Source organism: Musca autumnalis, unplaced genomic scaffold (assembly GCF_047663935.1).
Source record: "Musca autumnalis isolate F117 unplaced genomic scaffold, ASM4766393v1 scaffold_1, whole genome shotgun sequence".
NCBI classification, from domain to species: Eukaryota; Metazoa; Arthropoda; class Insecta; order Diptera; family Muscidae; genus Musca; species Musca autumnalis.
The window spans coordinates 269,146,599-269,168,519 of record NW_027411644.1 but is presented as its reverse complement, the minus strand read 5'-3'; the positions used below and the strand labels follow the sequence as shown (position 1 = coordinate 269,168,519).

The 21,921-nt window shown below is 34.8% G+C and overlaps 1 protein-coding gene across 1 annotated transcript in view; it reads left to right on the top strand.

Annotated features, from left to right (window-relative positions):
• The window catches only part of LOC141389530 (uncharacterized), a 1,388,168-nt gene that overhangs the window by 310,726 nt on the left and 1,055,521 nt on the right, over positions 1-21,921 (top strand). The window lies entirely within an intron of this gene.

Below are 21,921 nucleotides of genomic sequence, written 5' to 3'. Positions count from 1 at the left end.
ATATCTGGTAGACATATTAGGATGTGTAAAGTATAGACCAAATCGGTCACTCCATTCAAGAGTTATCGTGCGCACAATTTTTCCGAACATTTTTGATCATTTGTGGGGAGGTACCTGAAGGAGTGGACCGATATATCTTATCATCGAACTTAAATTAAGTTCGGACAAAATATTACGAAGGCCACATTTTGGACCGAATCGGCAGATCCGTTCGAGAGTTATCTTGAGTGGGAGGTACCCAAAGGAGTGGACCGCTTGAGCCAATTTGGAACCATCTCATCATCAACCACCTCACGTATTGCAATTTTTAACCGCAATTTAACTGCAATTTTTAACCGAACTAGCTGTAATGATCGGTATTTTGAGAATTTTAGCTACAATTTTGTCTATTCAAAAATAATCGTCAATATACACAGGTCCATGTTTTGGTATTCCCCCCATATAACTGTACCTTCCGATTTTCGGGAATTTTCAGTGATCACGAAATTTCTTCACTAAAATTCGTCAACATGGGTCATTTTTGAGGGTCTACATTGTTTTGATGAAACTACCCTCAATTTGACTCTTGAAGTTCCCTGCAGCTATAAACTTTTCCGCCAAAAAATTTAAAGATCGGTTGACTCTTTGATATAGCCCCGTAGGTGGTACCTTTCACCTAGCTGAACCCATTTTTTTAGATTAGATTAGATAACACTGTGCAACAAAATTGAGGTGAAAGTCTGGGGCACGGAAAATTCCTCTTGGGAAAGAAAGACCTTGGTGAGTATATTATAAACCCCGAAGGACAGATGCGCCGTGAGTCGAACTTCCGCGTTATGGCGTGATGAAATTTTTGTTAGAGACCCTGTGGGCCATCAGGAATTAGCGTTATATCTTTTTTCACTGTTCCTTAAGTGCTCTACAAAATCAACAAACAAAGATATAATGCTAATTCATGATGGCTTACAGGGTCTCTTGCAAAAACTTCATCACGCTATAACGCGGAAGTTCGACTCACGGCGCATCTGCCCTTCGGGGTTTTTATCTCTGCCCCAACATTTGTGTTCACATTGTAATTTAAGCAATATTGGGAGGCAGTAGGAGTCTATCCATTGTCGAAAAGTTGTTCCACCTAAAATTGTGAAAGGACCCTAATTATTCCATTTTAATTAAGACTATTTTATGGTGGAGGGTATAAAAAGTTCGGCCCGGCCGAACTTAACGAATTTTTACTTGTTTTTTTTTAGTTAGGTCCTCTTTCCGTCACGGACATAACTCTCAACGAATTTTGGGAGTTATATCCATGGGAGTTCGTTTTTTTCGTTTGTTCTTAACAAAATTTATGAAATTACACCCAAATTTCTGTACGTTTTCTTCATAATAACTTTCGAAAATTCACCCCAATTTGTTTTTTCTGTTAAACGCTGGATTGCATTTGGGCCCTAAACATGTGCAAAAAGGCCTAATTTGATTTTCAAGTTTTAGATTTAGTTGTTGTGAAGACAAATTGGCCCCAACAGCTGAATGCAAAAGGTCCCAAAAATACGAAAATAGGCCCCAAAAGTTTTGTTGTTGTTTTCCATATACCGGTTTGGGGCCTATTTTCATTTTCAACTTGGGGTGTTATTTCATGGGGGCTTATTTCTGTATGCCGAATCTCACTCCTCACAAGAGATGGAAGAGAAACGTAATGTAGGTTGGCGTAGGTGGTCAAACAACGGGTCATCACGAAATTTTGTTGATGATAGTACGCTTCAGGGTTCGGAATGGCCATTCAGGGTTCGGACTGGGCAAAAAACTTTTGCGGGAAAAATACAATTCTACACCATTTTCACATGTAATTCGGAGAATTTCATTTGTAATTTTAGAATTTTATTTGGTATTCGAATAATTTCATTTGTAATTTGAGAATTCCATTTGATGTTCGAATTATTTCATTTGTAAATTGAAGTTTTCATTTGTAATTCGAATTATTTCATTTGTAAGTTTATTATTTATGGATTAATCGAGCTAACATGTAATTTGAGAATTTGATTTGTAATTTGAGAATTCCATTTGATATTCCAATTATTTCATTAAATCTACTAATTTTTCATTTGTAATTTGAATGTTTTCATTTGTAATTCGAATTATTTAATTTGTAATTCGAATGTTTCAATTTTTAATTTGAATTTTTATATTTGTAAATCGAAGATTTTTATTTGGAATTTTAAATAAAAAAAAGTTCAAATTATAAATGGAAAAAATCGAATTACAAATGAAATAATTCGAATTACAGATGAAAAAATTCAATTTACAAATGAAATAATTGTAATATCAAATGGAATTCTCAAATTACAAATCAAATTCTCAAATTACAAATGAAATAATTCGAAATTCGATTGGAATTCTCAAATTACAAGTGAAATGTTTCGAATTACAACTGAAATTATTCTAATTACATGTGAAAATGGTGTAGTAGGGGTATTCCAAAAGCAAACTCTGCTGATGGAAGAAGAAAAGATCACCTTTACATTGATGCAAAGTAGGTTGACGTAGGTGGTCAAGCTACGGAAATATCGCAGTAGTCGGTATTACATCCCATGTTTAAATTTTGTTTAGTCTCGCTACAGTTAGCAATTTTGATCGGATCGTCACCAAATTTTGGGGGTCAAATTTTACGTTCAGGCATATTTGAAAATAAATAGAAGAAGTAGAAGACTGATGTCCACATTCACATGGAATACCGTTACATTGCTACATTAATTTTATTTTCGTACAATCAATTTCAACTAGTCCTTCGTACTGAGAATTCTATTATGTATTTTCTTTTATGTATTTTTTGAATGACTATTAGCTTCTTGAAATTCACAGAAAAAAAGGAATTAAAAGCGGATTTCTATGTCATATTGAAATCCCTCAAGGCAAGCACGCACAATTGTTCAAGTTCATTGCTTTATTTCTACGCTTTGATCCTTTTTTATTTCAGAGGAATATGCATGTGTGTATGTATTTTGGATGTACATATTAAAAGTTATTTATTTCGAATTCGAAGTATTTTCTTTAGAAATTTATGGTACAGACATAATATATTTTAGCCAATGTAATTCTAATTGTAGAAATGCTGTAGGTCAATATACTCTGAATGCCGTGGACCATATTATTTGAATAAACGTAACCGTAACCGATGAATTCGTTTAAATGCGAATTCATCAGAAACATTTAAAAAATCTCGTAGCCGCATATGTAAACCAAGTAACTACTTTCCACTGTTATGGTCTTTGCATTGCAAAAAAAACGCATAACAAATTTTGATGGTTTGTTGTAAACAACAACAAATTATAGTAACCGTGCTGTGTGTCTATTTTTAGATTCACTAAGAGAACTGATGAGTCCAAGTGGCGTTGGACGAAACTAATATTCTTTGCCTTTCCCGAAATTAAATCAATTTTAACTACATCCCACTTTAAGTAAAGCTTGTTGTTTTAAAATTTAAAAACAACAAAACGCGAGATTACGCTGAATTATTTTACAACAATAAAATAATACACATCTCAACAAAACTACCAAAAGTGAATCTAAAAATAGAACATTTTATATAATTTCTGAAATTCTGAATTGAACCAAGTAACCCTTTGCAAAAATCGTCCAAATAAAGTTCTCAGCAATTCTTTAGAACACTCTGAAACTCTAAAACAATGTTCGGCAAAAAGGGGCACACGTGCCCTTGATGAGAATAACAACAGAACAACCACCTCTCAGTCTTCGTTCAGAAGTCAAAGAAGAAGGTTCTGTTGTCGGTTATTTCAATGATTTTTAATTTTAGCAATGCATTAACGCACACGCTGTTTGTGGAGAGAGCGAGAGAGAGTCGTATGCGTGTGGCCGCAAACAATGCATTTGTATTGGTGCCGATACCTGCTCTAAAATGTTTACTTCATGTTGTTTTCGCGGTATTTTGCATTATATCTTTTACAACACGTATTTCAAACACAGTTCACACCAACAGTTCATTCTCGTATTTCGGATTTCACCACATTATTGACATATACATATATTAAATCGTCGTTGGAAAATATACTGAAAACAACGTGATAGAGGCATTTTACAACAACGGTATTTTCTGAAGAGTTGTGTATTACATTCCAGCGAATATTTTTCCGAAACAAAACATTAAGAAAAATTTAACGGTTTTAGAGATATGGTGGGAAATGTATACAAATTATGGAAATTTTCGATATTTTATAAAATTTGAGGCAATGAATGTAGTTTTTCGAGTTCATAATTCCTTCAAATATTTTATTCTTGCCTTATCTAAAAATTTGTTTCAGACGTGAGATGAAGATTCACATAGCATTCAGAGATATAGCCCAGAATTGCTTTGAAAAGTCAATATGTAACCATGTTTAGATGGGGCCATAAAATCCAAACACCACAATGTGAAAAGTTTTGTTTCTTTCCGAAAGTTCATGTAACACCGCGAAATATTCGACGTAGACCCCCATGTGGTGATAATCTTAATATAAAATTTTAGAATTCCAGCCCTATCCTTTCACCCAAATCCAAATGGTACAAGATTTAGTACTTTTCGTATTCATGAGTACTCTTTTGCAAACCCACCTCCATATATTAACCCATATATTAACCCTAATTCTAAACCTTGATTCCCCTTCAAAATTTCAAGCATTTACCTCTATCCGTTCGCATAATACCTAATGGTATAAAATTTAAGACATTTTAATATTTTTGGTACACATATATTTCGAATTTCTAAAAATTGTTTGGTACAACTAACCTTCTAGCAAAAATTCGGATCGGTTAGTCATTATGTATTGTATTGTATGTATTATTTATTGGTACATATTTATTTATTGATTTCAATGAGTTACTAACGGAAAAACAAATTTAATATACCCTTCCTACTACGGCGCAGGTTATAAAAATATGTTAAGCCATATTCACATGCATGCATTTTTTGTACATATCTATTACAAATTGAATATTTAGTGTCTCATATAAAAAAATACAAAAAATCTTTATAAATAAAAATCAAATGTCGTTCGTTGGTAATGGCATCAGTTGAGAACGGCTGGACCGATTTGGATAATTATTTTTTTTAATGTTCGTCATAATCCAACTTAGGTTTTTATGCAAAGAAAATTTAACCACGTCCACTTTTTTCAATTTTTTATTTTAATATTTTCTACAAAAACTACTAAACCGATTTTCCGGAAACTTTTAGGGAATGTACAGGGATGGCCCCGGTTAATATAGGATACAAATTTAGTTGAATTTTGGAGGGAGTGGGGTACTTCCCCTATACGCTATATCTATATGTACAATAATTACGAATGTATCGGTTTGGAAATTACTTTGCTAGACAAATGTGGTTGTGTCTCCGACTTTTTCGGATCCAAAGTCTTAACCACGCCCACTTTTTAAAATATGTTACATCTACAAAACTTACTTACTTACTTAGATGGCTTTTGTATTAAACAGAACGTCTTGTTCCATAAGCCGAACTAAGAATAGATTTCCAAACGCACCGATCTTTTATTTTACTTCTCTCTACAAAACTACTGAACCGATTTTCCAGAAAATTTCAGTGAGTGTACAGGGATGGCGCACGTTGAATATAGGATACATATTTTCTTGAATTTCGGAGGAGGCGGAGCACTTCCCTTTGCCACATTTAAAAAATCGCCATATCTTTTTGAATAAAAATCAAATGCCACTATAACGCAACTTTGGTTTTTATGGAAAGAAAATTTTACCACGCCCACTTTTTTAAATTTTCAATTTAATTTTTTCCCTGCAAAAACTACTGAATCGATTTTCGTGAAATTGAACCCCCCTCCCCCAAAGGCTACATATTTTATTGAATTCCAGAGTGGGCGAGGTACCTCCCCCATGCATAGCCATGTCCGTCTGTCCGTCTGTGAAAATCACTCCGAACGGATTGAAGTAGGTGGATGAAATTTTGGTAAAATCTATTATATGTACGTAGGACTTTTGGTTTTCAAACGTTATCGTATAGCCCCCATACAAAGTGACGCGTCGTCGTTTTAAGGAATTTTTGTCCCATTTTACCACGTTTTGGTATAGCCCCATATAAAGCCCCATATATAGTACGCGTCATTTTAAGATATTTTAAATGTATTAGTCCATTTGACCACAGAATCGGTTGTAACTTTGTATATTGTGTTTCCAGAGGCTAAGAATCATTTCTACCATAAAATGTTTATATAGGTCCACGTTTTTATATAGCCCCCATAGGACGATATCTCCCGATTTTCGGTATTTTGAAGGTTTTAGCATTATTATCACAACGAACTTTGATATTTAGTCTCCGTTGGGGTATACAACTTTCCCCCGGGTCCATGCCTTCGTATAGCCCCCGTAAGAACGGTACCTCCCGATTTTCGGTATTTTGAAGGTTGTGGCCTCCATATTCCAGCAAAATGGGTGAAATTTGGTAGTTGGTCTTCATTTGGGGTATAAAACTTGCCATATGAAATTTGTCAGTATAGGTCGACGCCTTAATATAGTCCCCATAAAATGGAATCTCCTGATTTTCGGAATTTTTAAGGTTGTGACCTCAACAACCCAGAAATTTGGTAGTACGCGTCATTTTAAGATATTTTAAATGTATTAGTCCATTTGACCACAGAATCGGTTGTAACTTTGTATATTGTGTTTCCAGAGACTAAGAAACATTTCTACCTTAAAATGTTTATATAGGTCCACGTTTTTATATAGCCCCCATAGGACGATATCTCCCGATTTTCGGTATTTTGAAGGTTTTAGCCTTATTATCTCACCGAACTTTGATATTTAGTCTCCGTTGGGGTATACAACTTTCCCCCGGGTCCATGCCTTCGTATAGCCCCCATATGAACGGTACCTCCCGATTTTCGGTATTTTGAAGGTTGTGGCCTCCATATTCCAGCCAAATGGGTGAAATTTGGTAGTTGGTCTTCATTTGGGGTATAAAACTTTCCATATGAAATTTGTCAGTATAGGTCGACGCCTGAATATAGTCCCCATAAAATGGAATCTCCTGATTTTCGGTATTTTTAAGGTTGTCACCTCAACAACCCAGAAATTTGGTAGTCAGTCTTGGTTAAGGGTAATCAACTTTCCACCTGAAATTTTTCGGTGTGGGTCCACACCCTCATATAGCCCCCATACGACCATAGCTCCCAATTTTCGGTATTTTTGAAGGTTTTAGCTATATTACACTACCAAAATGGCTGAAATTTGATATTTCGTCCTCTTTAGCATGCTAAAAATTCTCTCAGAAATGTATGTGATCGATCCACGTTTTGATGTACTCCCCATGGAACGGTGCATTCCCAATTTTCGGTATTTTGAAGGGTAAGGCTCATTAAAACACCGAAAAGGCTAAAATTTGGTACATACTCGAATTTAGTCTTCGTTGTGGGTATACAACTTTCCACCTGAAATTGGTCGGTATGAGTCAACGTACCATAGAACGGTACCGCCCGATTTTCGGCATTTCGAAGGTTTTAGCCTCATTATTCCACCGAAGAGACTGAAATTTGGTATTTAGTCTTTTTCTGGGCTATAAAAATTTCCCTCAGAAATTTGTCGGATAGAAGGGTATATCGCAATTTTCGGTATTTCGAAGGTTTTAGCCTCTTTATCCTACCGATATGGCTGAAATTTTATATTTAGTCTCCGTTGGTGGTATAAAACTTCCCACCTGAAAATTTCCGGTATTGTTCCATGTTTTTATATAGCCCCCCATAAAAAGGTCCCTCCCAATTTCCGGTATTTTAAAACGGTGCTCCCGATGTTGTTAACTATCAAAATACAGAATATCCAGTTTTAGGTCTAGTCGGTTTTGCCCAATTTTATGTATTTTGCTTAATTCGGAAAATTGTACATATTGGTCCATATTTTGGAAAGAACAAAAATGTCGCCCCAGCTGTTTTGAAGGGAGTATTATCACTTGAGATACAGTCAACCAAAAAAGTCTACATACACCCTTTAAATCTCGAGTTTTAAGGGTAAGGAAGCATTTTTATGAAAATCCAAGTACACAGTTCTATTTCATATCCCTAACCTAATGATTACACATGCAAGTAACTTGCAGACAGTTGTGTATACATATTATAGTCGAAACTTCATTTTTTTCGAACTGACACTTGCATGTGTAAACGTTCGGAAAAAAATTGAAGTTACTTTCAAAGCACTTACATTGATTACTGACAAGGAAATTTTGTCGGCAGTGAGGTTGTTAGTTGGTGTGGCATTGAATATGTGTGAGTGTATTGGTATTTTTCGAACTGTCACTTGCATGTGTAAACGGGGGGTAAGAAACAATATTACATACGACAGAAATAAATCGTCCCACTGTATTTCCTGGGGTTTCATAAACTATCAGACTGAAAAACTCAAAGAAATCTGCAAGGGACCGCCTTAACGAGCTATACGCGAAGTCTGACCTTAAATAACGTCAATTAATCCACAAATATGTTCCTATTTTGTCTAAAATATGTCATAGACAACCAGAGACATTCGATAAAGCAATAAAATGTAAATTTTTTTGCTTATTCCATAAATTTTACGATAATCTTAATATTTCATTGAGTGTATGAACACTTTTTCCCCATTAATTTTTTTAATTTTTATAGAATTTACCGTTATTCGTATTATGGAATATATTTTTGTTGTATGTAATATTGTTTATTAGGGATAAAAGGAAGAGTTTAGTACAGTCAAACTTCTCTATAAAGTAGCACTTGGGACCGAAGAATTACTGTGTTATAGAGAAAATTCGTTATAGAGAAACCAAGGTAAAATGGTTAACCTGACCTACGTACATGAGTAATAATAAAGTAAACGTGTGTATACGAATAAACAAATATTAAATTTTTATTTAGGAGTAAAATAAGAGATAATTTTCAGTTGTTTTTGATTTTGCCCTTTGCCTTAGCAAAAAAGTCTTCACAATGAGCACTGGGAGAAAAAAATTTAGTCATGAACTTTGTTTCGAGACTCCAAAAAGTCGATAACAGTTTGAACTACTTCTGTAACTGGGAATTTAAAGGCAATTTTGTCCGATTCACCAATATTCGAATCTAAATAAAAACAATTGATAAACATGCTGATCTCAATAATTTTATCATAGTCTGCGTTCGATCGCCACAAAAAATATGTTCAACTGATATTTTTCCACATAAACCACTGTTTTGTTTCTTTTTTTAACACCCACATTGTGTCCGCAATGAAAAAATAAAGTGAACTTTAATTAAAAAGAGGCTGATGAATGAGTTTGTTCTTTATTTATTGTGTAAACGTATATAAAAAACAAGTTTGACAAAAATTCGTTACGGAAAGATTATTTGGTTTGAGAACTTCAACTTGTACTTAAAAAATCGATAAAGAGATATATTCGTTGTAGAGAAGTTCGTTTTAGAGAGGTTAATATATGTAGGTGAAAATAGTCTAAAAAAGCTGTGTTTTCAATTTTTCTTCGTTATAGAGCTAAATTCGTTATAGGAAAGTTGGTTATAGAGAAGTCCGACTGTACTTTCATAAACGAAAATAATCTAATTATTCCTATTCACTTCAATACAGTTCGTGGTGGAGGGTATAAAAAGTTTGGCCCGGCCGAACGTAACTCTTTTCTTACTTGTTTAAATTTGTTATATCTCCAATTCTTCTACCGATTTTCATCAAATTTGCAGCAATAGCTCAATGTTTGCTGTTCTTATGTATATTTTATGAATTTTGGAGGAGTTGGTTATGATTATGTCGGTTTCAGCATTCATTTTTGGAGGCGATGGGGTTGTGTGCCTTAGGTACATATTTGGAGCCAAAATACCTTATCACGACCACTTTTTTATCTTGAAAACTGATGACTACGTCCACTCTTTTTAATACATTATTTTTTCCAAAACTACTAAAACTAATTTCATGCAATTTTCAGAAAATGTTCAGGAATGTCCCGTGGTCCAAAAGTACTATATATTTATTGGCTATAGACTATATATTTGTAGAATTTCGGGGGCCTATTGTTTTATAATCGCTATATTTGTTAAACTTATGAGTGCATCGACTTGCAAATTACTTTTCGTGACAACGGTGGATGCGCCGCCGATCAAGAAAAACGATATATTTACAAATGTTCTTAATTGGTGAGGTTTAACGGTCCATCAGCCATGAAAAACTAAAACATATATGTAAGTCTTAATTAGCGGGAGAATTCGACTTAACAATTTCTTTATCTTTTACTATTAGATCGCTTTAGGATAAAGACAGTGGACTTGGACGATAATAAATCCTAAACAGCATCAATGGGCGGAAAAATCCTACAAAGTCAGTAAGAGACTAGAAAGGTTACAGACAAAATTTTTTGATAAATTAAAAATCCTCCTCGGCTTGAGAATATACCGGAGAAATGAGGTAGAAAATAAATGCTTAATAAAAAAAAATTTCCTACAATTAGCCAACAAAATCGCCAACTACAAAAGTTGCCATATCGACAAGTCGAAAATAAAATCGCCAAAGGTATTTAAAATTCGCCACCTTTGACGAGATATTGCCATATCTGACGCAGGTTTGTCATTCAAATTTTCAGAATTCTAGTTCTACCGGTTCGCCAAATACAAATGGTACCATATTTAGTAACTTTTAATACTCTTCGTACCGTTCCAGTTCAAACTTTCAAAAACCTTAACTTATCTGACACCTTCGTGCCAAGATTCACCCTCACTCAAAATTTCTTGATTTTAGCTTTAGTCGTTCAGTCTGGGCGTTGATTATCAGTCAGTCAGTAAATCAGTCATCATTACCCAACTCTTATAATTGATTATTTGCAAATTATTTATGCTGGCTAATCGTATCAAATTACAAGGATTATGCTGACTGGGTCATGTTGAAGGAAAATTAATAAATGTGCCCAACTAAATAAATTTTGTGTGCGAACTTTTGGCCGCAGAAGGAGAAGGACAAAATTTGGTGCTTCGAAATAAATGTTATGTTCGGCTTTAAAAAAAGTTAAATCGACCTAAGCAAACATTTTTGGGTTAATACACGTTAAACCTCTCGATTTGTAAAATTGGAATAATTCCAGTATTTCAAACATTATTTCCGTAGTTAAATAAAGTGTTTTTTCCTATACAATTTTCTATTTACTCTAATTTGATTTATTTTGGGATTGTTTTCCTTAAATATTAAATGATGATTAAGGGATTATCATAAGGTCATTAAACTTTTCCAATGCAAACACTTTAAATGTAAGCTCAAATTTAATAACTCAGCCAGAAGTTATTATAATAACCATAAAATTGTTATTGCTATTGATTTGCCAAAATAAATATTCAAACCAGAAACCACAAACTATGCTTCGAATTTGCAAATACAACAATTTGTTTTCGTTTCTCCTTACTAATGAAGACATTTATACAAAACATTTTCTTCACAAACCTCAACAAACAAAAAGAAAACATTTACGAATGTTATTTTACCTTCACACACCATGAATAAAGTGTCTTGACCCTAAACAAAGCAACCCAAGCGATTAGAAATATTACATTTATTTTTTAGATACAAATATTACCATTTTTCTTTTTACACACCCAGATATTTATATATATCTACACTAGGGTTATGACTTTTTTACAACCTCATATCCCTGTATCATAGGGTGTTGAGTTTCTACATAAGATTACATAAAAATTTAATTATAATTAAGTTCAACAAAATTGACCTTTTTTCAATTACAAGAAACCCTGCACAGATTATGAAAGTGGGTCGAAAAAAGAAGACAGGTGTTTCGGCGTTTTGAAAGTTTACGTCCGGAAGTAACCTAAATAGGCGTGGCAAGTTCCGCCCATTTCTACAGGTTTTGAAATATTCGACATCAGATTCCTTGGAATCCTTGCATTTTAGGTATAAAGTGTCCTTGGCAATCTTACTGACAACAATGCTGGGTATCTTTTTATGAAAAAGACTAACCCTCATCACTAAACGGGTCTTTTTGGCCCCTTTCTTTAAAAACGTTTAAAAACTCCTTTAAAATGTGATCGTATCAGATAAAAATATTCTACAAAATTATTTGTCATAAAATTTTACTATAGGTCCCCAAACACGCTCTAAATCGTTCCTAAACGCCAGGAATCTGCCAAAAGTAAAATCACTTTTTAGGGTTAATGTTGTACTTTATCTGAGTTTATTAAGTTTTGTCCCACAAAACTTCATTCTAGATAGAAGACGTCGAAAATAAAAATATTCTCCATCAAATTTCAATATAAGTCGCCGAATAAATGAAATATGTATTTACAATATATATCAAGGAAATATATTCATCAAGTTTGTCAACAAAAGACCCAAATATTTATACCCTACACCACTATGTGGGGAGGGTATTATAAGTTGGTTTTGGCCAAAAAGTTTGTAACGCATCGAAATAATGGTCGTAGACCCATACTTATATATACCAAAATGAATGTCTCGACGAGCTGAGTCGATCTGGCTATGTGTGTCCTTCCGTCCGTCTGTCCGTCTGTCCATCTAAACATTGTAATCACGCTACAGGTCGCAATTTTAATTGAATCGTCACGAAATTTTGGGTGTTATTGGGGGTCCCACAGAGGAAAAACCTTTTGCCTTTTGATAATGGTCGGATATTATTAAGGGGTCGGAATGTGATAAAAATAAAATATTTAATAAAATATTATATCGAAAGCAAAACCTGGCAAGGAAAGTAGAAAATATCACCTTTACAACGATGTGAAGTAGGTTGTCATAGGTGGTCAAACAACAGATATATCGCAATAGTCGGTAATGCATCCCTTTTTCCATTTTTGTGCAATCACACTGCGAAATTTTGATCGGATCCTCATGAAATTTTGGGGGTCTAACAGAGAAAGAAGCCTATTGATGGTTGGCATACATCCCACTTTTCCATTTTTTATTTGGGTTGTACTGTCGATGCACTTAAATGCTTTTCAAAAAAATTGACCTGTGTTAATGAAGACATTCAAAGCAAAGGCGCTAAGCTATCCCAATTTTAATATTTTGAATTTTATTAGTCAAAAGCTTATGAACAGGGGTAGTGATGTAGGGTATCACATAGTCGGCCCCGACCCGACTATAGCTTTGGCTCACTTGTTTTTCAATAAATTTGTCAATTTCAGTAAATTTTGTCATATCAGGTGTAGCTACCATCATAATAGTATTTAGGACCATTTCTACAGGTTTTGAAATACTCGAAATCAGATTCCTTGGAACCTTTGCATTTTAGGTATAAAGTGTCTTTGGAAATATTACTGACTACAATGCGGGGTATCTTTTTATGTAAAAAATTAAGCCTCATGCGAGTCACTAATTCAGGCAATTTTGTCAGAGCAGGGGTAGCTGCCATCATTATAGTATTTAGGACCATGCCAAAATCGCGGATGTTAGGACCCGTATGTTAGATATATTCACTGGACAATAGCCGTAGACTATCCCCGCATTTTCACATACAATATCAGGAACCTATGACTTATCCTGATGACGTTATTTTAGTTTATAGTACTAAAATACGTAATTTTACAAAGTCCGATCTGGGTTTTCAATATTTCCCCTATATATAAATATATTCACCTTAGATATTTCAAAAACAGTTTAGATCGAGTATACATAATCTCCTGAAAGAGTTTATTATGAAAAAACATCAATAAAATATATTTTGTGACCGCAGATAACGAAAATGTGAATAAATACGGTAGAATATGGTCCTAAATCATATATAAAAAGCGCAAGCTTCTGGATATGTTAAATATTATAGCTACAAATTTCTTTTGTTCAGAGACTCATAATGAAATTTGATTTGGAACATTTCTTCTTTTGACACAATCCCCAAAAAGTGGAATATTTTAGGAGATTTTGACTCAGTATGGAATAAATTTTAATTAAGAGTCTAAAAGTTTAACAAATAATTCTACCTATAATATCTAATTTGTAACGCCATTTTCTTAACAATATATTTTACTTAGATATCTATTTTGTTATGGGACTTATAGTGAATTTTTATGTAGAATATTCCTTCCTTTAACACTCAAAGAAAGAATTGAAGAATACCCCTTGGGCAACACGTTTCTAATGTATGACTTCTCGATATATACAGTTCATCCCCCTTAAATCGATGCTGACATTTTGAAGTTTTGGAATCGGGGGTTTTTGAATTTTTCTTATAAATGGAGGGCGCAACCAGATAATGAGATAAACTATTTATTGGATTGTAGAACTCGTGATTCCACGTCGTTTGATGTATATCTCATGATACAGCTCCCTTTCCCTCCAACAATAAACTTTTGTCTTTTGTTTTAGCTGCAATACGCAATTTAAAATCCTTATCAACACCTTTCGTCTAAAACTAAATTTCATGTTACTTTCATGCAGCAACTCGAAAAAAGAAAAAAACAAATTTATTCAAAAAACAAGTAAGAACGCCGTTAAGTTCGGCCGGGCCGAACTTGTTATACCCTCCACCACAAGTTGCATTGAAGTAAAATGGAATAATGAGTTTCTTTTCGTGTATGAAGAAGACTTACATACAGAGAAGATATATTGTTGGAACAATCATATTCTAAGAGCAAAATAGTGTATTTTAAAAATCTGAAAATATATATTGTTGTTTCAACCATATATTTTTTATTAGCAAATATGATGACACAAAATATATTGTTGCGCCAACAATACATATTTTAAGAATTTTAAAATACGCTATTTTGCTCTTAGAATATGATTGTTCCAACAATATTTTTTGTCTGCGTGTATGGCCTGTTTCACAAAGACGATTCGAATACAAATTCGTTCGACTTACTACCGAACTTCTGTTTTTTAAAAATATTTGATTCATTGTGTTTTCAATCAAGTAATTTTTTTTCTACAACAATAGTAGTTTGGTAGCAATTCGAACGAATTTGAATTCGAATCGTCTTAGAGAAACAGGATATTAATACGTGGACCTATACTGATAATACTCTTATGGAATATTTTATAACTCTTGGAAGACGAAATAACGAATTTCAGCCATTTCGGTTGGATATTGACGTCACAATCTTCAGTATTACGAAAATCGGGAGGTACCGTTCTATGGGGGCTATATCGAAACGTGGACCTATACCGACGAATTTTAGTCAGAAATGGTTCAATATAAAAGCGTGGACCTGTACAGACATATTTCTGGCGAACAGTTTTATATCACATTGAAGACTAAATACCAAATTTCAGCCATTTTGGTGGAATATTGAAGCCACAACCTTCAAAATACGGAAAATCGGGAGGTACCTTTCCATGGGGGCTATATGAAGGCGTGGACCTATACCGACAAATTTAAAGGGGAAGTTTGAGTACCCCCAATGAAGTCTAAATACCAAACTTCAGCCATTTCGGTGGAATATTGAGGCCACAACGTTGAAAATACCGAAAATCGGGAGGTACCGTTCTATGGGGGCTATATGAAGGCATGGATCGATACCGACAAAGTTCTGAGGGAAAGTTTTATACCACCAACGTAGACTAAGGACCAAATTTCCGCTATTTCCGTGTTATAATGAAGCTAAAACCTTCCAAATACCGAAAATCGGGAGGTACCGTTCTATGGGGGTTAAATGAAGGTGTGGACCGATACCGACAACATTCTGGGGGAAAGTTTTATACCCATAAAGAAGACTACGTACCAAATTTCAGCCATTTTGGTAGGATAATGAAGCTAAAACCTTCAAAATATCGAAAATCGGGAGGTACCGTTCTATGGGGGCTATATGAAGGTGTGGATCGATACCTACAAAATTCTGGGGGAAAGTTTTATACCCCTTAAGAAGACTACGTACCGTGTTATAATGAAGCTAAAACCTTCCAAATACCGAAAATCTGGAGGTACCGTTCTATGGGGGTTAAATGAAGGTGTGGACCGATACCGACAACATTCTGGGGAAAAGTTTTATACCCATAAAGAAGACTACGTACCAAATTTCAGCCATTTTGGTAGGATAATGAAGCTAAAACCTTCAAAATATCGAAAATCGGGAGGTACCGTTCTATGGGGGCTATATGAAGGCATGGATCGATACCGACAAAGTTCTGAGAGAAAGTTTTATACCACCAACGTAGACTAAGGACCAAATTTCCGCTATTTCCGTGTTATAATGAAGCTAAAACCTTCCAAATACCGAAAATCGGGAGGTACCGTTCTATGGGGGTTAAATGAAGGCGTGGACCGATACCGACAACATTCTGGGGGAAAGTTTTATACCCCTAAAGAAGACTACGTACCAAATTTCAGCCATTTTGGTAGGATAATGAAGCTAAAACCTTCAAAATACCGAAAATCGGGAGGTACCGTTCTATGGAGGCTATATCAAAACGTTTACCGATATATCCCATTTTCAATACCAACCATCCTGCAAGTAATAAAAACTTCTGTACCAAATTTTGACTCTCTATCTTTAAAATTGCGAGCTGTATCTTGATTTCAACAGACAGACGGACGGACGGACATGGTCAAATCGACATAGAATTTTATGCTGATGAAAAATATATATACTTTATAGGGTCTCCGACGAATATTTCGATGTGTTACAAACGGAATGACAAATTTAATTATAACCTCCATATGGTCGAGGGTATTAAAATATTTGGGTATTTTGTTGCCAACCTTGATGTATACATTTTCTTGATATATATTGTAAATACATATTTCATTTTTCGGCGACTTTTATTGAAATTTGATGGAGAATATTTTTATCTTTGACGTCTTCTATCTAGAATGAAGTTTTGTGGGACAAAACTTAATAAACTCAGATACAGTACAACATTAACACTAAAACGTGATTTTACTTTTGGCAGATTCCTGGCGTTTAGGTACGATTTAGAGTTTTGGTGTATTCGGCGACCTATAGTAAAATTTTTCTTACTTACTTACATAGTTGGTCCATTACAGAACATTTGTTCCATAGACCGAACTAAGAAAAGATCTCCATTCCTCTCTGTTTTTCGCTTGACTTTTTGGAATACCGCGCCTTTTCATTTCTTCATCCACTTGTATGCTCCATCGAAGCTTAGGCCTGCCGATTCTGCGTGCACCGCTTGTGGCATGTGTTCATACGCCTTATTAGCGGGTTCATCATCGCTCATTCTTATGATATGGCCTAGCCAACGCAATCGTTGCGTGGTTCATACGACGTCGATATTCACCGTCAACGCAAATCGGCCCGTAGATCTTTCGAATAATTTTCCTCTCAAACACACCAAGCACTGCCTTATCTGCTTGCGCAAGTACCCATGCTTCGGAGCCATACATTAGCACGGGTAGTATCAGCGTTTTGTATAGTGTTATTTTTGTTTGACGAGATGTGGCTTTGTTTTTAAATTGCTCACTTAAACCATAGTAGCATCTGTTGGCCAATACAATTCTTCTTCTTATTTCACAACTGATGTTGTTTGTCGTGTTTATGGCAGTGCCGAGGTAGACGAAGTCTTAACTACCTCAAAATTGTAGGTACCAACTTCCACAGTTGGTCCGAGCTCTATGGACGCTTTGCGTGTCGACACCATCAATTTGGTCTTTTAAGAAGGTCGAAGCAGACTCTGCGAAAGTGGGTCTGGCGGTAAACGGCGAAAAGACCAAATCGACCAAACCTTCAAAACGCCGAGTTTTTAAACGTTTTTGAAAAAGGAACCAAAAAGACCCGTTTAGATACCCCGCATTGTTCTTAGTAATATTGCCAATGACACTTTATATCTAAAATGTAAGGATTCCGAGGAATCTGATGTCGAATATTTTAAAACCTGTAAAAATGGGCGGAATTTGCCACGCCTATTTAGGTTACTTCCCGACGCAAACCTTCAAAACGCCGATACACATATCTTCTTTTTCTTTTGCCGAATTATATTGAAATTATTTTTTGTGTTGTTATTATGTGTTTCGGTGGAAAAAACCTCACGCACAAAATGATTTTAAAATTTGAATTAATCAGAATTATGGGCAATTTTTTGATGTCACTGTAAGGAGATATCACTGTGCAACATTTTTAAGGTGATCTTGTGCAAACAATTCGAACTGAGGATTTTTTGAAAGTACAGACTCAAACGACAAGAAACCCTAGTTGGGTTTTGTCGTGTCAGATCCAGCTCGGATTTTATGGCCCCATCGAAACATGGTTGAATATTGAGTCTTTAAAGAAATTCGGGGCTATATCTCTGAAACGAAAGCGAATCTTCTTCTGACTTCTGAAGCAAATTTGTAGTTAAGGACAAGAACAAAATATTAGGAGAAATAATGAACTCGAAAAACTACATTTATTGTCTCAAATTTCAAAATATATGCAAAATTTCCACAATTAGAACATTGGTGGAGTCGTTTTTATTGGGATAGCTAATACAATTTTGTTTCTTCAAAATAGTCTGGCTTAATCCCATTGTTGTTGTTTTATTATTTTAAAACACCTAATCTATTAGTGGAAAAGGTTTGGCATTGTTCGCCAAATAATTTTTATACATTTCGCACCGTATCTCCAAAACAGTTAATTTTTTCTGAATATTTTCTTTTGGAAAAATATTCCTTGGAGTGTATTACACAACTCTTCAGAACATATCATTATTGTAAAATGCCTCTATGCCGTTGCTCCAGTACATTTTTCAAAGACGATTTAATAAAACTTTCAATAATGTAGTGAAATCCGAAATGCGAGAATAAACTGTTGGTGTGAACTGTGTTTGAAATGCGTGTTGTAAAATATATGATGCAAAATACCGCTGAAACAACATGAAGTAAGCATTTTAGAGTTTCAGAATGTTCTAAAGAATTGTTGAGGACTTTATTTCGAAGATTTTTGCAAAAGGTTACTTGGTTCAACTCCCAATAGTTTAGCCGATACTGACCAGAATTTAGCAGATTTTGCTATATTTTATAGATTTTGATGCCCTAGATGGAGTTTTGCTTATGTCGTTTTTTCAAAAGATAAGTTCCAGCAGTTTAGGGCTACACAATTGCTAAAGACAGCGAGGCCAAATTCCTATTAATTTCTGGGATAAATGAATAAAAAGTGTAGATTTAGCCCGGTTAAGATGAGGCCATAACATCCGAACTGGATCTGACAGGACAAAACCCAACTAGGGTTTTTGTGGTCTAAATATGTACTTTCAAAAAATGCATACTAGAAGTTGTTTGCATTTTCAGTGTTGCATAGTGTATATAATTAAAAATAAACTTTAGAGCCACATGAGATAACCAAGCTGACATAACATTTGATTCTTACTAATTTTCTTTAATTCTGAAAATCTTTAAAATGTCGCAAACGCTTTTTCCAAAGATATACTTAAAAAAAAAGACAAGTAAAAAAGTATCAGGCGGCTTTGCCGACAGAGATATACCCTCAGCCAGTGTGGATTGAAATACTTTTTTTTCAAAAAAACTTATGTATTTAGGGGGGTTTTCAACATTTTGGGCGTATGCACCGACAAAAGTATGGATAGGATTAAAGTTAAATTTGTGGGGATATCGATAGATAGGGCTTTTTTATCTCACCAGCCTACGAAAAACATAATATCGCTGTAAACAGGGCCACTAGGAAAACCTTCGGTAAAAATGTCCAAAGGATCCTCGAATCACACAAACATGTTTAGCATTTGAACATAAACTAAGTTTCGACAATATTTAGAGATCAAAAGTTTGAACCAAATCGGTCGCTACGTCAATGAGAAATCGCGCGTACCATTTTAGCGAATATTTTCGAACTTTTGTGGGGGAGGTACCGGAAGGAGTGGACCTATAAGCACCACCTTCGAATTTCATCTAATATTCGAAGAAATATTACAATATCCAAAGTGTGGACGAACGCAGTAATCGGTTCAGCCTCCAGCCACTACATATTGTGCTATAGGGGTTTTTACAACTTTCGGGCTGTTTTCTCAAGAATTATGGACTTGCAGCTGAAAAAACTTTTACTGCCGTAATTGAGACAGCGAATGTAAGTTGCTTAAACAAAAATCAAAGTGATTCGAGAGCAGGTCTTAAAGTGAATTTATCCAAAATTTTGTGTGGGTGGTACCCGAAGGAGTGGACAAATATAGTCCATATTCGAACCAGATATATATCTGGTATTTTAGGATGTATACAGTATGGACCAAATCGGTCACTCCGAACATTTTTGAACTTTTGTGGGGGAGGCACCTGAAGGAGTGGACCGATATGGCTTATCTTCGAACTTAAACTAAGTTTGCACAAAATATTACGAATACCAAATTGTGGACCGAATCCGCAGATCCGTTCGAGAGTTATCTTGCGCTCCAACCACTAAACACGGTGTCAAAGGGTTTTTTTGTAACCTTCAGGCTATTGTCTCAAGAAGTGTGGACTTGCCCTTGATGAAACTTATACCGTTATATGGGGGGTATGAACCAAATCGGTTGCTTCCTTCAAGAGTTATCATGCGCACAAATTTTCCGAACATTTCCGAGCTGTTGTGGGGAAGGTACCGGAAGGAGTGGACCGATAAAACCCATTTTCGAACTTATAGTAAGTTTGGACAAAATATTACGAAAGCCAAATTTTGGACCGAATAGGTTGATCCATTCGAGAGTTATCGTGCGGTCCAGCCAGCCAGACAGACAGCGGGACGGACATGGCTAAATCAACTCCAAATTGTCTGAAACACATTTCGTCCAAACATACTTGGGGTCTAAAACATTTCCATGAGGCACATTTTGCCAGTATGAAAGTGTATATACTAGGCCGGGGCGATTTGAAAACCTTAATGAGCCCTTCGCGTTTCTGATTCCTGGGATTGAACTGAGCAAAAAAGTCCACTGGACCATATATCTACCGTGAAAATCGAGCATCCCGATTTTGACTTTAAGTTTTTTATTGACGTTTTTTAGATATTTTGGCATATAACAGCCAAACCATTGAGATTTTCGATCCAACACAAAGACAAAAATTGTAGCCAAGATAGTAATTGAAAACTCTCTAATACATCGCAAAAGCATTGGAACGCTCCTTCAGGCAGTTTTGGCCTTAAGAATGTGCAAACTTTTCGGAAAGTGTCGATAAATGACATTGTGCTACAAAATTTCACCAGAAAATTATTCAAACTTTCGGATGCAAAATTCTATCGTGTTGGAATCCATGGATAACGAAAATGTCTTTATTTCCATTGGGTAACTCCGTTTTATTTTTTTATAACACTAAATGTAGTGAACATCTGGGTTCTTTTTTTTACAACAGATTTCTATTGATCCTTCTTCCGTTTAAAGGGGTGAATAATATCTTTCGAATAAGCTAATATTTGTTCAAATCGGCTAACAAATGACTAAGTTATAGTGGTTTAAGTCTGAAAAACCCCACAAAAAAAAACTGAATTTCTCATAATTTTCAAAAATATAATGTTTTTTTGTTTTGTTCAATATTTATTTTGAAAATTGTGAGAAATTCAGTTATAGTTTTTTTGTGGAGTTTTTCAGACTTAAACTACAATAACTTAGCCATTTGTTAACCGATTCAAAAAAAAAAAATAATAACTTGTTCGAAAGATATTATTCACCCCTTTAAAAGGAAGAAGGATCAATAGAAATCTGTTGTGAAAAAAAGAAGATCTGCGCGTTTAAATTTGAAAATATAAGAAACCCAGATGTTCACTACTTTTAGTGTTATAAAAAAATAAAACGGAAGTACCCAATCGAAATAAAAACATTTTCGTTGTCCATGGATTCCAACACGATAGAATTTTGCATCCGAACGCTTGAATAATTTTCTGGTCAAATTTTGTAGCACAATGTCATTTATCGACACTTTCCGAAAAGTTTGCACATTCTTAAGGCCAAAACTGCCTGAAGGAGCGTTCCAATGCTTTTGCGGATCGAAAAACTCAATGGTTTGGCTGTTATATGCCAAAATATCTAAAAAATTCAATAAAAAACTTAATGTCAAAATCGGGAGGCTCG